Genomic DNA, 16,197 nt, shown 5'->3' with positions numbered 1-16,197 from the left:
GAGTGACCGTAGAATTTTCTCCATCACTCTTACCTCGTCAAGAGTTTCTCCATTTCGTTTCATTTCATTTACCACCGATTTTACACGATTGGCATAGTCATCGATATTCTCGGAGCTCTTCATTTTTAACATTTCAAATTCAGCTCTAAGTGACTGAAGGCGTACCTTTTTAGCTTTTTCTACACCTTGAAATGATTTTTGCAAAATCTCCCATGCATTCTTCGCGTTCTTCACATCTGATATTTTCTCGAAGGTTGATTCATCCATACCTTGAAAGATACTATTCAAGGCCTTTTGATCCTTCTTTCGTGCTTCTCGTAACGCCTTCTTAGCGTCATTTGATAAAGCTGCTTCTGTAGCGGCATCTCCGGGCTCGATGTATCCTTTTTCAACGATCTCCCAACAATCTTGCGAACCGAGCAAAGCCTTCATTCGAATGCTCCAATTTCCATAATTTGTCTTCGTCAATTGTGGAACTTGTAGCTGAATTACGTCGCCCATATCGACTTGTTAGATGAACACCAAAGGTACTCCGAACTGGACACGAACCGGACACGAACCGAACTCCGAACCAAGCTCCGAACCGTAGCTCTGATGCCACTTGTTGGAAACGTGATGGGCCGAAAATTTACTTTTTATTACACACTTAATATATTACAATACGAAGATTACAAATATTTTCTTAATGACTAGATAGTCTAGCTGCTGCTAGATTTTAACTCACTCAAGGTTTGCTAACCTTCTCACTCTCACTCACGTTGCTTCTCTTATTTCTTTTTTCTTCTCATTTTTCTTCATTACAACACAAGTTCAAGCCTCTATTTATAGGCTGATAAAGTGACAACAAATGTGGCTATTAATCCACTTAATTTCCAGCCACAAAACATCTCAATAATGGAGCACTTTGTATGGCTAAAATTTCAGCACTTTGCATGGCACAAAATTGCTCCACGTCTCATGCTTCTAGATTATGCTTGGAGTGGGTTTGATTTCTAATAGTGTCGTGAATAAATGGGTGGAGCCGGGCAAATTCTTCCGGGAGAAGTTGTTGAAGCGGGGAACCGTGATGCCAATGCTGGAGATTAGAGATAAAATGCCCGTAAAAATCAATTTTGCCCCTGATTATTTCTTCTAAATTACCATTTTCTTCCTCCAAGATTGGTGAATTGAAGCGGATATTCCACGCGGGGGATAACTACACACTGGACGCTTTGAAAGAGTGCGAGTGAGTGCGGAGCCCGGCGAGACCAAGCGGTGTGTGGGGTCGGCGGAGGACATGATCGATTTCGCCAACTTGGTTCTGGGGCCGAACGTCGAGGTTGGTTCGATGGAGAACGTGAAGGGGTCAAAGCAGAACATAAAGACCGGAAGCGTTAGACGACTCAACGGCAGTTTCTTGCCATTAGAGTTTGTACCCCCGTATTTGCTTTACTGTTGCCAAATCTATTAATTATGTGGAAAATGAAAGAAATACTTGTAAAACATTTTCCAACGTGGCATGCCCAATCATCAGTCCCTTAAGAAGACAATTTTAGGGTTTTTTACAGAAAAAGAAACGAAGAAAGGAAAGACATCTTTCAACAAAACACCCACAGTTTCAGCATGCAAATTGGAAGGATACGTAGACCTGAAGATCCAAAAAATAGCAATCGTGGTCTTATCGTTATTAAAGCAATGACAGTTAGAGAGAAGTTTGAAGAAAACAGCTTACATTTACATTGCATCCATAAAATACACAAAAATTTATAATTAAACCTACACTTTTACTCTTAGAAAAGGAACAGTTATGTGAAATCTCAGTTTCTCAGACTATATTTTCCCGAGATGAAAAATGAGACAGAAAGTGCAAAGAGAGGGGAAGAGGGATACACTATATATAAATCTCTACTTGGGTTTCTTTTTTGTTGCTTCACCAGTCCAGTAAGTTTTGACAGCAACAAGAATTTTCTCAGGATTGAAGGGTCCACTTTCATGGTCCACGATATGACTCTTCCATCTCATTCCATCAGTTATACTCTTTATCTTCACTAACAGCTCCACTGTGTCCCTAAATATAACTGACCCTTCCGGCCTCAGAATCCGGTCCATCTCCAACAAGATGTAAGTGATGTCACACCTTCAACCAACATATATACACGAGTTTAAACAAATTACATCAAACATTGAGAATCTCATCTTCCGACAAGAAATAGAAGGTTTACCTGTGCTGATATAAAGTAAACAAGCCACTAGCATGGATGAGGTCGTAGGTTCTTGGATATGTCGAGAATGCCTCGCACCAATCCTGGTACGTACCAATTAGACCTCGTTCATAAATAACTCCCAAAGTGTCATAGTCTATATGTGCGGGGATCACATTCATGACCCACACTGGATACTTTGCCACAGCTGCTGCGAATCCCCCCAGATAAGCATTCATGTCCATAATATTCCGATATCGGCCTGAGCGTAAGGGAGCAATAATTCGATTGTAATGTGCTATCTTATCCTTCCACTGTTCGTTATCCTCTATAAATCTATCAACACCGAGGCCTGGTACCGAGCCACGGCTAAGTCTAGGAGGAACAGCGAATGCACGCTCCGGCCATTTTAATAGTTCACCGCCAGCAACTTCATCTGACCTCACTACTTGTGGAACTGGGGTTATGCAAGCTTCCAAACTTCTGTACCTTTTTAGCACAAATGAGAAATGACAAGGAAAATGAGACCCAAAAAGGGCTTTATATTCATGGGTATCAAAGGAGGAAATTAATTGTATGAAAGACGATAAAGAGAGTACCAAGCTGTATCTGGATCCTCTGATTTGCACATGACCTCTTTAACACACCCAACGTGGTTGATGGGCTTTTGCCAAATTGCTAGATCGTTGTTTTCAGTCACTTTCTTCCAGCATAGGCGTCTAGCAACGTTTTCGATAGCATCTTGCTCTTGTTTTAAGTCCTCCTTTGTTCTTTCCCACCCTCTCCAATATTTCTTCCAGTTGATAGGAGGACCAGAGAGAATCCAGTAACCCCAGCTCTTAGAATGCGGTCCACTTCCATGAGATACAAACCCCCTATCCCCAATTAAAGGCAACCATTAGCTAATATAGAAGTTTGAACCCATAGAACAATGAGATAGAGATGCCTTACCATTATTCTGCCAAGGGATCAAACAACGAGAACAATGAGCCAAGTCAAAAGCCCTTGCTGGGTAAGGAAGCCTCATGGAACCTATGATTCCGATCATTGCAGGAACTCCGCGTTCCAGTGCAAACTGGACCTGTGCTTCGTGTGTATCTCTTGGAGCAAAAGACATTGTCAAGATATTCCTCTTCAACAGGTAAGCACCGAAACTGGCAACCTGCCACCAGAGAAAATAATAAACGGATCAGCAAAGGCAAGATAAATAGTACGCGCTTCAAGTATCAGTTATTAACAATAACATAGACCAAAACTAGATAGGGAGCCCAAACAGAATTCGCGGTTAGATAAAAGACAGGAAAAGCAAGCAAATATAATGCAAGCGGATGTTCATTTCATTTACTTACCCCACATCCAGTATCAACAGCTGTCCTGATGTTTCCATCAGTGAGGGGAATGAGCTCGCCAATGTCATCAATATATGCATCGGCTCCCCGAGGGAACATGGTGCCTCCCCCAGGGAATCTGAAACGATCACCCTCTACTTGAATCCAGTTCTGGACTGCCTTCTCGATGCTGAGTTCTTTGTGAGGGATGTTGTCGTACCATGCGTAATCACGAGACTGAGGCCATTTGAAAGGGGTCTTATACTTGGGCGGAGCTGGTATAAGGCAGAGGAGCATTTCTTGCTTGGTGGGACAATGCCGTTCTCGATATTTCATCATGTCGCGATCGAATTTTCTTCCTCTCACTTTATCTTGGCAAGGAGTGTACTCACTGTATGCCATATCACATGGTGGGAACTGACTGATTGTTTTTGAACTGTCGAGAGCCACCTGGTGATGGCTTGCAAAGTCCAAGTTTGCTAATGATTGAATACTGTCATTGCTGTCTGAGGTAGCGCTATTATTATCGCAACCAACTCTTGTGTATACATCGTATTGACTGCTAGGAGTAGTCTGCCAAGCTCCCAACACATAAAATAATATGCAGAGAGCACTCACCCCAAGAATCCACGTGAGACGCTTCCTCTTTGTTTCCAGCTGATGATGCATTTGCAATCCACTGTACTCTCTGGCCATCACGTTAATATATCCAGTTTATCTCATCACAGGCTAATGATATACGAAAGAAGATAAGGTGAACGTTTAGAATCAAAACATAGGAGCACCAAGTAAAAAACAAACATATATTATCTGCACAGACATTCTCTCAAGTTATTTTATCATAAACTTTCCTTCGGAGACAACGAGGTAATTAAGAACAAATGATCCTGACACTGACAAACATGTTTTTACGTTATAATAATGCTGATGGGCTTTGTTTTCTTTTCTCAAAAACCTGGTTTTGAGGGATGTTTGAAACCAAAAATGGGATTGAATTTAAGGACACGAAGGAGAGAATTGAGGTAAGAGAGGGTGGATTTGGTCTAAAGAAAGGACAGAAAAAGGGAAATGGGAAGATGTTGAGAATTCACAGGAGAGTGAACAGCCTCTTTTCTCTCCCATCCATATCCATTGCTTCTACACCTTCCCATTTTCTCCCGCTTTTTAGTTCCAACTTCAAACATTCATATTTAAAATAGGTTTAACTACATTAATACTTACTCGAATGAAAAATTATAAAAATTATAAAAATGATTAGTAATTTTTCTATCACCTAATTATAAAAGGTTATAAAATAATCATTCATCTGTTTAAATTTGTTCTTTTTAGTCATCCATCTTAGATTTTTTGTTGTTTTCAATTTTACATTAGCCAAATGGTGACAAAAAAAAGATAAATTTAAATAGTTAGATGACCAATTTTTAACTTTTCATAGTTGGATGAAGAAAAAAAAAACTATAGTTGGCTAATCTCTCCGATAGTTTACCCTTGAAATAATCTTTCTTATGTGATAAGGTTTTTTCATTCTTTTGGAGCCTCAAGTTGGTAATGATTTCCATGTTGAAATTTAAACTTGACAATTGTTCTCACGTTGTGGTTTAAACTAGACAATTGTTCTCACATTAAGACCTTCATTTTTTTCATCCAATTCTTTCTCAATGAAATAGACCAATTGACAAGTTTAGGAGCTAACTTGAACACACACACAAAAATTTCAAACTTCAATATAAGAATAATTGTCAAATCATGGACTAATTTAGACAAAATAAAACTTCAAGCCCTGATGTAGAATACTCGTCAAATTCAAACTTAAAATAATGCATAAACACTATATAATATTAATACAACTTAAATTCAAAAAAATTAATTGTAAAAAATAGATTGTCAATAATGGCAAGAAAAGAGAGAAAAATAGAACACATAGATTCTATGTGGAAACCTTTTGGGAAAAAAAAACCACAGGTAGAGGAGAAGAAAATTCACTATGTCGAATTCGAATGAAACAAGAGGAGAGGCGAGTACGTCTATTTATAAGTTTGTAAAACTATATTCTAATCAAAGTCAAATCAAATAGAAGTAATGCAGTAATGTTAAAACAATTTATTCTAATCAACATCAAATAGAGGAATCATACTCTATACGGATTTCACTTGTGCAGCCAGTACCGTATTTTACCACTTGTATTTTTATTTAATTATTTAATAAGAATTTAGGTCACATATTTTTAACATTAACAATATTTTAAAAATATTTAAAGCACAATATGAATAGAAACTAAATATACAATTTTTTTATTTTAATATTTGCATGAATTTACATGTGATTTATTTTAAAATATAAATATTATAAATGTTATGATAAAGTTTTATTAATTTATTTGATGTTTTAAAAACATATAATTTTTAGTTTAATTGTAAGTTAGTGTTTTAAAATTATACTTGTTAGTATGGGTATACTTTTCAAGTTCAAATATTTGAATTTTTGAAAACTTAAATTTAATTTGTTTTGAATTTAAATTTTTAAAAACAAAAATTAACTTTAATTTTTGAAAGTTTTTTAGTGAAACATTGCTTAAGAGAATTTTTGCGTCGTGTATTGAGGTGTCTTTCATTGTCAAATTGAAAGCCTTTTATAGAGTGCTCTTCCCTCTTTACAATGTCTTTGTTGAAGAATATGATCTAGTACATTATTACAAATATTTTTTCTCTCTACACAATTGTTAATTTTTAGACTATTATTACAACTGCAAAGAATATATTCTCTGAATTACAAAATTTTTGCAGGGAATCTCTACTGTGTATCTTCGTCTTTTCTTTTAGGAGAATTTTTGTAGAGAATCGTTATTGTTCATCTCCAACTTTTCTTTAGAGAGAATCATCATTGTTCATCTTCGCCTTTTGTCTTCTAGGGAATCTTTACTATTTGGCTTTCTTGTCTTCTTTCGGAACAATTTCTTCAAGTATGCAGTGAATCTTTGAATGTTGTAGACAATTATTTCAAAACAATTATCTTCTTCTTTTCCCCTTCCTTCTTTTTTTTATCTCTTTCTGGTTTTTGTGATTATCACTGTTGTGGTGGATACAATATCCACCGTTTTGATTAACGATGTTAAGGATTTCTCATCTTTTGAGTTGGAATCCATTGAGCTGAGCATTTCAGTCATACGCCTTTTTTATTCTTTTTTGGTTTTGGCCTGAGCCAACAATACGTTGGCGGTCGATTTAGCTTGAAGAAATTTTGCAGTGGTTTGGTTGGGGCAATGTACTTGCATAATCTTGGATTTTTGTTAAAAATCATCTAAATACTCAGAGTCATATTTTTCATCATTCAATTTGTCCCACCATTTTTCTCTGAAATTTCGAACTAACAATTAGGTTCTCATGTATTGGTCTTGTTCATAAGCATAATTGTAGGAGACAATCCAAGAAATACACAATTTTGAAAAGAAATTTATTGTTTTCTATTTGTTTTTTTGTTTGGTTTCATCTAGAAATTGTCAACGAATTTGGGCCATAAATTTTAGGTTTTTTTGGTAGGATATAAAAAAATAAAAAAACTTAATTCTACTACTGTAACACCCCTTACCTGTATTCGGTGCCGGAATAGGGTACGAGGCATTATCGGACTTACACACAAGCAATCATGCAGAACCGGGACATAAATTTCCACTCAAATTTATAACTTTTAATATACATTCACATCGTCCCTATTACAAGCCCATTAGGCCCAAAACATACATTGGGAGTGGTTTGGGACTAAACCGAGAACTTTCAAAATTTTTTACAACACTTAGAAAATTTTCATGCTTTGGCGGGTCACACGCCCGTGTGGGTAGGCCGTGTGGTCACACACGCCCGTGTGGCTTGGGACACGCCCGTGTCCACAGCCCGTGTAACTCTCTATTTATGATGTCATCAATAGAATAGGGTCACAAGGTCGAGGCACGCGTCTATGTGCTAGGCTGTGTGGGCGATTTAATTTTCATAATTTTTCATAAAATAGGTGCAGACTTCATATGCCTTGGGCACACACCCATGTCCCTGGGTCGTGTCCTTCACACGGCTGAAACACACGGCCTTATCTCTGCCCGTGTGGCCAATTCGAAGCTAAAATTCAAAATATAGGGGACACATGGCCGTATCACACACCCACTGGGCAAGCCATGTGTCACACACGGCCTAGACACACGCCGGTGTGTCTACCCGTATGGACAAGAATAAGGCTATTTACCAAGCCTTTTTGCTACCCTTACTTGCACCAACCTAGACAACATCAAATAACACCAATCCAAGCATATACACACAACCAATTCAGCCACAACCAGGATCCATACATCAATTACATGCTATTTTCTATCACATACAACATTTCATAATTATCATTATAAACCATGCCATAACTCCATCTATGAAAGGCGACTCTATATGTATAAATACTTAACCAATATTAGCCAATACCAAATGACCATTTACAAAATGAATCAAATACCATTACAAGCCAACACATTTGGCCCAATCAATAATGACACATATCACAAAAAGACCAAGTCCCCTATACATGCCACATTCAAAATATCGAAACCAACTATATCCAAATGACTAAATTGATAGTGTGATCGATGCTCCAACGACTTTCGATCCCCGAGCTAGCTTGGCGATACTATAAGAAACTGGAAAGGAAGGGAGTAAGCTTTAAGCTTAGTAAGTTAGGATGTAAATAATAATCAACTTTAGACATACAAATAACATACACATAACATAATGTAAATTAGCACAAAATCATCAAGTGGTCATAGACATATCTTACTCATTTGCATCCTTACCAATAATGCATCTTAAATCGAAATCATTTCTCATGAGTTTTGTGTACGTACTTGTACCACTTCATAACATAATCATAACCTTTCACGTCTTTGACATAATTTTTAAATCACCCGTTGAACCACTTGGAATACTAAAGGATACTCAAGAATTACATACACATAGAATCATACCAATGCCATATCCCAGATATGGTCTTACATGGGATCTCATATCAATGTCAATAGCCTAGCTATGGTCTTACACAATTCTCATATCGATGCCATATCCCAGACATGGTCTTACACGAAATCTCATAATGATACCATATCCCAGATATGGTCTTACATGTAAGCTCATAACCCTAATGTCATGACATTTGTATCCTAACTATTTCTAAGGTTCAACCAGGAATTTCGTCGTATTGAATTTTTTCTGAATGAATCCATAATGATAATTGTACAAGTTATGCAATAACAAAATATTAAATACATAATATAAGTTGCATTATTTACACACGAAACTTACCTCGGTACAAAATATGGCTAACTAATTCGATTTAGTCCACAACTTTGTTATTTCCCTGGTTTAGGTCTGGACTCCGTTTTTATCGATCTATAATAGCAAATTTAACACATTGTTCAAATCAGTCCGAAAACCATACTTTAAAAAAATTATAGTTTTGCCCCTAAACTTTCACATATTTACAATTTAGTCCTTAGGCTCGTAAGATGAAATGTACCCATATTGTTTGTACCCAAGCCTAGCTCGAGCATATATCATGCTTATACCAGCCTACATTTTTCATCAAATCACATTTCTACTACCTATTTTTATAACTTTTACAAGTAAACCATTTTTAGGTGTTTTCATCAAAAATCACTTAGTAAAATATGTTTACATCAAACTTTCATAATCTACCATGAAACATCAAAATACATGCATATCACACATGGGTCAAACCCTAAGCATCGATCCTAGCTCAAATAAATGCTAGAAATGGCTAGATCGGTTGATAACAACTTCAAAAATGTAAAGAACATTAAAAACGGGGCTAGAATGCACTTACAATCAAGCTTGAAAGTTGAAGAAACCCTAGCTATGGTGACCTTAGGAATTTTGGCTATGGCATGGAGAAGATGAGAAAATTTTGACTTAATTTTCCTTTTTTATTCTTTTATTAACCAATGACTAAAATGCCTTTTTTACTAAACTTTCAAATTTTACTTATTCATGCCCATTTTTGTCCATAAAAATAGAAATTGGTCAAATTGCTATTTAAGGACCTTTAATTAATAGTCCATAGCTATTTCATGCTTAAAGCTTCTAGAATCACATATTTTGCAACTTTTGCAATTTAGTCCTAAAAATCAAATTGGACACTCTAACAACAAAATTTCTCAACGAAACTTTCACACAATCATGAGACCTCAACACATTCAAAAAATAATTATTTCTACTTCAGATTTGTGGCCTCAAAACCACTATTCTGACTAGGCCCAAAATCGGGATGTTACAACTACTTTTGAAACCAATTTGAATATTGGGTGTCATACTTGAAATATATTAATCAAGAGTGTCTCATATGTTGGTTGTTGATAAAGAAGGCATTGTACCAAGCTGTTTGATAGTCCCAGTATGTAAAATGTGGGTGATGGTCTATTTTAGTGGTGAATTTGGTTGGGAATTTCTTTGGAGAGTTTGGGTTTTCACCATTATCTCTTGATCTGAGAATTTTAATTATTTAGGTTGTTGAATGAATAATAAAGTTAGGGTCTTTTGGATTTGTGTAATGTTTGAACAATACTAATCTAGTCTAAACCAGTATATTTTCATAATATTGTTGGTTTTTTGTGAGTCAATGACTTAAAATGCTATCCTTTGAAAAGTTCTTTTATAACAATATGCGGAGGTTTTTCTAAAATTCTTCCTCCATAATGAAATTTTTTTCAAAACATTTATTTGTAAAATATTGTGAAGATTTTTGTGTAGAAGTCTATGAAGATGCTACTTTTTTTGGAAAAACATCTTGAAGAGATATTTCTTTTGAAATATTTTTGAGAAATTTTGGTTTACATAAAATAATCTATCTATTTTTTGAAATATTGGTTGCTTCAGCAACAATTTGTTTGAGATAAGTTTCCTCTTTGGATTGAGCTAAGGCTAATGCCATTTCTTGGAATTGAGAGAGAGACTCAATCCATTTTTTGATTTGGGAACTAATTTCATTTGGGTCTTGTAACACCTTTTGCCCAACCCGATCAATGGGTTTGAGCGATAGGATGCTACAGTCGTTACTGGAGTAATTACTGTCAAATAAACCGAAAATCAATCAATTGAACATTCAAACATGTTGTAAACACATTATCATTATGATACAAAATTAAATCCAAGCCTTAATTGAGCTTACAAAACTCTTTTGTTGACTCGAGCACGAAATAAGACCAAATTGTAAAGTCTTGAAAATTCAGGGCCAACATCGTGATGTCACCTTCTCCATGTCGTGACGTTGCCAAATAGTTGGTCACGTTGTGACTTTAAGACACTCTTCATCGCAATGTGACACACTGTCGAACGACATTGCGACGAGGAAGATTGCTCATCGGGATGTGGACTTATTTTTGGTAAAATTTAAGCCATTCGTATTTATTTCTGTAACACCCCTTACCCGTATCCAAGGCTGGAATAGAGTACGAGGCATTACCAGACTTAACAATAAACATAGACGAAAACTGGGCCATAAAATTTCATTTAATTCAAAACTTTTCGAACACATGCATAACAAACAAAGCTAACTATATCATCACATCAAAACATAGGACATGGCACGATTAATTAAACTTATAAACCATAATGGATAAGGACCACATCTCATGATTTTATACGATAACTCAATGCAGACTGATATTTATGGTCAAAATCATAATAAAAATACATATCACAAACCAATTTCCTATACATGCCACTCACTTAATATTTCTAATATTTGAATTAATTTTCCCAAAAATGATAGTTTGATAGTGTGATTTTGCCTCTGACGATCTCCAACCCCGAGCCGACCTGCCAACACTAAAGAAATGGAGAGGATGGGTAAGCTTTACGCTTAGTAAGTTCATATGAAAATAATAAGCAATTACTACCGTGCTTTTCAAGATAAAACACTAAATTGTACAATTACACATATTCAGGACAGGCTATTTTCTGGAGTCCCGGTGTTAAAAAAAATCATATCTCAAGTTAAAAAACTCAAAATCCAATTCCGTAAATTTTCTATGAAACTAGACTCATATTTCTACTTAATAATTTTTTTATAGAATTTTTGGTCGGGCCATTTAGTACAGTTTATTAGTTAAAGTCTCCCCTGTTTCAGGGTATGACTACTCTGACCCCTGTGCACTACGAACTGAATTTATCAATGTACAGAATTCCAACAACCATTCCGTTTGTTTCCCTTAAAATTAGATTCAATAAGGAATCCATGCATGTAAGTTATGACTCCAATAATGTTTTTACAATTTATGGTGAATTTCTAAAGTAAGAACAGGGGATCTCGAATTCATTCAGACCCTATTTCACAAGAATTCAAATATCACACAATATAGAATTCTTTTGCTTCCTATGTTTCTTTCATGTAAAAATATACTCATTAAGATTTATTTCCATAATTTTATTTTAAATTTAATTCAACTTACACAATTTTTGGTGAATTTTCAAAGTCATGCACTGCTGCTATCTAATATTGTTTTACTACTAAAGTTCACTTTTACACAATTTCACTTAATCCATTCCATTTTACTGAGGTTCGCTCAAATATTGAGCATATTGCTCATAAATTCAAATAAACATATACTTGCACTTGTTCATCACATAATCACTTTCACATGTATTTTCATTTAATCGATTTCCCGTTGAACTCATCGGAATAATAACAGATACACAATTGCCTGCACATTTTCCCATTTCCACACTTGTAGACGAAGCTATCTGGTACGCATAGTAGTCTGCGCTTAGTACTACACAATGCACCAACAGTCTGGTACACGTAGTAGCCTGCACTTAGTACTACACACGTGACCTTACCATCTAATACACGTAGTAGCCTGCACTTAGTACTACACACGTGATCACAGTTTTCGGGTACGCATAGAAGCCTGCACTTAGTACTACACATGCGACCTCACAATAGATCATTCGTATCGTTTTTATTCCGAAGGTTCAATCAGGAAATTCCTCACTTTTCAACATTTTACTAAATTGTCCGTAATCAATTTAAATTCATAATTTAAATCAAATAACCATTTGATAGGCAGCCACGTTTCATATGATATCAAAATATAATAACATAAAAAGAATCGGTAGATTATTTATGTACGAATTTACTCGAAGTGTCGATCTCACTATCCATAGTACCAATTGTCCATTCATAGTATAATAAGACACAACTCAAATATCAAATCAGCTTTTAAGAATTTACATAACATATATCACTTGTCATGTATCTTCATTTTCTTGCATTTCATGTAACATTCTTTCATGTCATATTTCCACATCATAAACACCATTCCATCAACTTTTCCAATATATTAAATCATAAAATATATGCAATAATAGTAAGAAATATAATTCAAACATAACATTGCATTATTATTATCATACGTACTTACCTCGATCTAGAAACAGCAATTTACCATTTTAGTCCATAACCTTGAAATTTCTCGATTTAAGCCCGAATCTCAATTTCCTTCATATATAATATCACATTTAGCCTAATAATTAGTCACACTATTCATACGGGTCCAAAACTCATATTTTTAAAAATTTTCATTTTGACCCCTAAAATTTTGCATATTTGCACTTTTTCCCCAAGGTTCAGAAATTAAACTTCATCCTATTTTCTTATGTTTTATGACATTCTGATCATTTTTCCCTTCTATGGCAACATCAAATTCTCACTCTAACATGTACTTATGACTATTAGGTATTTTTACCGATTAAGCCCTTTTGCTCGTTTTCACTTAAAACCAAGTAGCACAAGTTGTCTAACACAATTTAAAACCTCATATTCTATCACAAAACACAAAAATACACAAATTTCACCTATGGGTATTTTTCCAAATATGAACCCTAGGTTGAATTATTGCTAGCATAAGCTAAATCAAGTTACCGGGACTCCAAAAACGTAAAAACCATTAAAAACGAGGCTAGAACGGACTTACAATCGAGCTTGAAAGCTTGAAAACCCTAGCCATGGAGTCTCCCTTGGTATACACGTCCATGGTGAAGAAGATGAGCAAAATTGGCTTTTAATTTTGTATTTTAATTCATTTTACCCCTAAATGACCAAAATGCCCTTACTTCTAAACTTTCCAAAAATTCCATTCATGTCAAATATTTGTCCATAAACTTTGAAATTGGTCAAATTTCTATTTAAGGCCTCCTAATTAATATTTCAAAGCAATTTCATACTAGAAACTTCTAGAATGCAAGTTTTGCAAATTATTCAATTTAGTCCCTAACTTCAAATTAAGCACTTTATACATAGAATTTCTTCACGAATTTTTCACACAATCATGCAATCATATCATAGACCTCAAAATAATAATAAAATAATTATTTCTATCTCGAATTTGTGGTCACGAAACCATTATTTCGATTAGGCCCTAATTCAGGATATTACAATTTCAATACAACTAAACCATTTACACAATTTGTGCATTTTTATACACTTGTACTTACATAAAACCAATCCAAACTCATACCAATCATTGAATTTTAAATAATTCCAAGTCAATCAACTCAATATGCCACAACTTGACACCAAAACATACCAATTAACCTATTCAGACTCAAATTATACTATCATGCCTTTTAACCCTTCAAAACTAACATTTTAGTATGCCATTTTAAGCTCAATCATACCATTTTGCCTACCATTCACACAAGACAACATTTACCAAATCATAATAATACATATTGACATTAATCTTTCCAAATTCAAATACGAAATGATTTCAAGTCATACTAGCTTATAAACCAACAAAGCATAATACATATTTACATTCCACAATACCGAGTCTTAAAGTGCAACACCCCTAACCCGTATCCGTCGTCAGAACAGGATTACGGAGTATTACCAAAATTTACAGAACATATAACAGACATTTCATATAATTTATCAATCATATCAGAATTCAATCACATCGTCCCTTATGTGAGCCCTCAAGGCCCAAAACATATTAGAATCAAATCGAGACTAAACCGGGTACTCAGAGAATTGTTCAAAAAATTTCAAAATTTTTCTTAGTTACAAGGTACACACGCGTATGTGGTCAAGGCTTGTGGATCACACGGCCAAGAGACAAGCCCGTGCCTCAAGCCGTGTGGGCATTCGAAATGGGGCACACAGCCGTGTCCTAGCCTGTGTCCAAATTAGGGTGGTTATTGACTTGGGTCACATGGCCAAGTAACATGCCCATGTGCTAGACCATGTGTAGGTGCAGGGGTCACAGTCAAGCCACACACCCATGTGCCAGGCCGTGTGAAAAATCCTGAGCATTCTGTTTTGAATTTTTAAGATGCAGGGGACACACGGCCAAACCACATGCTTATGTGCTAGGTCGTGTGTCACATATGACTGAGACACACGCCCGTGTCATGGACAAAATAAGGCCATTTCCAAGCCTTATTTCTCACCCAAACTTGCCTTGCACCTACATTATCACTTTAACACATTCACAAGCCAATCCAAGACATTCATATCCAAACAAAAATCAAGTCTTATATATAATCTATCACTTCATAAATCGATATATTGAAATTCACCTATTTGACTACAAATGCATATAAAGAATACTTATAAGATTACTAACAAACCAACCATATTAATCTCACACCAAACATGATATAGCTATATATATTTACACATCAAAACATATTCATCACAAGCCATTCCAATGGCTAAATTCAACCAAACAGATACATGCCATTCTTGACCACTTTTAACCTATACATGCCATTACAACCTAATATTTAATTTACTTTTTAGACCGAAACGAGCTCATGGATAGTGTGAAGTAGCTCCGACCAGCTTCCAACCTTTACGAGCTTCCAAATACTATAAAACAGGAAAAATAAACTAGAGTAAGCGTTTTATGCTTAGTAAGTTCATATAACGGGAAGTTAACTTACCAATTAATTCATATTGAAAGAAAACAATTAAACATGTTCAAACCAATTTGGCCAATTGCCTAGCACATCTCCTTATCAAGCATGTTAGTCATGTAATTCACATAAATACCAAGAAACATGAATGAGCTCATCAATATTCAATTTATACATGCATGTATTTATCACATCAAATATCCATGAACATGTACATATCATATCTTTGTATTTCAAGTATTTCTCATAGTAATTCATCTTAAATTCATATCATCTCACATCAAAACTTTACCTGTTGAATCATTTAAAATATCGATGGATACAAGTTTAGTACACACAAAGTGTACATACTATATTCCGTCAATTCATATTCAGAAATGCTCATTGAACATTTAATCGGGAAACTCTTCCAAGCCAAATAATAGAAAGCTCATGTGAGCTTATAACAGGAAGCTTATCCGAGCTCAATAATAGGAAGCTCATAAGAGCTTAAATCAAAAAGCGCATGCGAGCTTAACAGGTAACTCCGAAGAGCTATTATCAGGAAGCTCATGAAAGAGCTTTTAATTGAGAAGCTCCGGACAGCCATATATCGGCACGCTCATAAGAGCTGTAGTGTGTCCACAATACATGCAGGATCACTACAGATCAGAATCCTTATAAGAGCATATAAGCAGAAAGCTTGGAAGAACCATGTATCAAAAAGCTCAAGAGATATTATATCGGGAT

General features: G+C 35.3%; 1 pseudogene; it reads right to left on the bottom strand.

Moving 5' to 3' along the window:
• Positions 1-1,634: 1,634 nt before the first annotated feature.
• LOC107947113 (probable methyltransferase PMT17) lies at positions 1,635-4,479 on the bottom strand (annotated as a pseudogene).
• Positions 4,480-16,197: the final 11,718 nt, after the last annotated feature.

The sequence above is a fragment of the Gossypium hirsutum genome, chromosome A08 (genome assembly GCF_007990345.1).
Source record: "Gossypium hirsutum isolate 1008001.06 chromosome A08, Gossypium_hirsutum_v2.1, whole genome shotgun sequence".
Lineage (NCBI taxonomy): Eukaryota > Viridiplantae > Streptophyta > Magnoliopsida > Malvales > Malvaceae > Gossypium > Gossypium hirsutum.
The sequence above is the reverse complement of the archived record's forward strand: the minus strand, read 5'-3'. Positions and strand labels throughout refer to the sequence as shown.